Raw genomic sequence first — 1,997 nt, 5'->3', positions numbered from 1 at the left:
AAAGCCGTTGTCTGACATGACTAGTCAGTTAACTTCACCAGGGTCCTACATGGTCGAGGTCTTCTTACAATGAGACAACTACTATTGGTGAAATTAAACAACTTAACTACTACTGTTCCTCAGAGTACTGTTGAAGACTAGTGTTCTGTCTCTGAGGGAGACCGACTATGCTTAGACCATCTACACATTCCTTCTCTGATATCCGATGCCCTTCCATTTGCTTGCAGTCTCTGGTCTTGCTCCCAGAATACATTTGGCTGGTTCCATAAGTACCGCTGTTGTTGTTCGACTTCACGCCCATGATCATGCTATGAGTCCTTTACTGTCTGAAAACTTGGGACAATGAAAAACTCGATGCCACCTATTAAAAAAAAAAAAAAAAATACAAAAATAAAAAGTGAGAGGTTGTGCCACCCTTGTGAACTCCCACCTTTCCCCTTTGAGCTCATTTGTTTAATTGGATGCCTCTGCCTGCCCTCAGCACAATTTTGCTGTGTATTAATTTGGTTTGATATATTGAATAATAATAATAAAAATCTTTCAGACATCAAAATACTGTGTGTAGTTTGTTTGTAGAAAAATGCATGTGCATCGGTGGAAATAATAACAACTCCTTGGGCATTAAATATGGATATTTTTTGTGTCCTTACTAACAGATTGCAGACGGTGGTCACATTATCCCTGAGTCTCAAGAGCTGCAGAAGGCTATTGCTTCATTTATGTGACCTTGAGAAGGTCACAGTGTACTTTGCATTTACAGTGGTATGATTCAAACAGGTTCAAGAAAGGACAGCAGTAATAGAAGGAGGGCTGTAGGAAAGATGACATTGGCTACGGATGTTAGAGGAGTTTGGTGGGGAAAAAAAATGACGTGATTAAACTACAGTAAGCTGCAAGGTTTAAGTGGAGCGCTAATGAAAATACTGAAAGGAATACGAGTCCAAATCACAACACATGTATTACAAGCTATTGTTTCCAATTAGATAACGTTTGACATGACTAGTTTTCTCATAAACCAATGATTTTTTGGGAGTTCTTAAATGTATCATATAGTATATCATATCATAGTTGTATGTATATATACATACATTGAAATTAGAAATATTAGAATTAGGGTTAGGGTTAGGAATTTATCTCGTGTGTTACCCATGTCCAAGATTGAAACACCGGAGTCAAATTCCTAGAATGTTTACACATAACTGGCAATAAAACGATTTCCGATTCTGATGTATCAGTAGATAGTGAATGTTTTTTTAAGCTTTCACTGTTTTGCTGATAATAGATGTTATTTTTCTTCCCTGGGCTTAACCCTGCATTGACTGATTGATCTATCACCTTTTGAGCTGCCAAACAATTGCTTACTTACACATTCAGCAATACAAAGCAAAATGGGATTCATGGAGAGATTTGTTTCTTCACACCTCATAAAAGGAAGCCTGACATTTGTTCTACTTTTAGCTTGCTAGAAACTCTCCAGTGCTCAGTGGCTAGTTACTGATTTCGTTTACCGTTTTGTGGAGGCCAGGCAATGCGCAGTGTGCCCGGAGCTTTTTTAATTTTTATTTTTTTGGGTGTTGACACAAAAAAAGCCAGGGCCCTAATGTAGAACACTTGGGCACCACTTTAAACAAATGGGAGGACACCTGAGATCATTAATGGTCTCAGCTGTGATATTGCAGAGCTTTTACAGTGATTTACCAATGCATGTAGCATCTTTTCATTTTAGTCCCTTAGGTTAAAAAATGAAAAGTGCAAATGTTTTGGATAGGTACGTTGCTGGGCCTGAGTGCTGCTTGTACTATTCCTTTTAAAATATAATATGTTGTCTTTTTTTCCCGCTTTCAGTGTTTTTCCTTGGAGAACAGTTTCGTGCATTGAAATTGCAGAGATCAGTGTGGTACGTTAACTGAGTATGTGTGGTAAATCAGTCCAGTGCTTTAATAAACAGCTGAATAGATTTATTATAGTATACATCAAAGGTTATGAAATATGAATTA

Source organism: Echeneis naucrates, chromosome 15, assembly GCF_900963305.1.
Source record: "Echeneis naucrates chromosome 15, fEcheNa1.1, whole genome shotgun sequence".
NCBI classification, from domain to species: Eukaryota; Metazoa; Chordata; class Actinopteri; order Carangiformes; family Echeneidae; genus Echeneis; species Echeneis naucrates.
The sequence above is the reverse complement of the archived record's forward strand: the minus strand, read 5'-3'. Positions refer to the sequence as shown.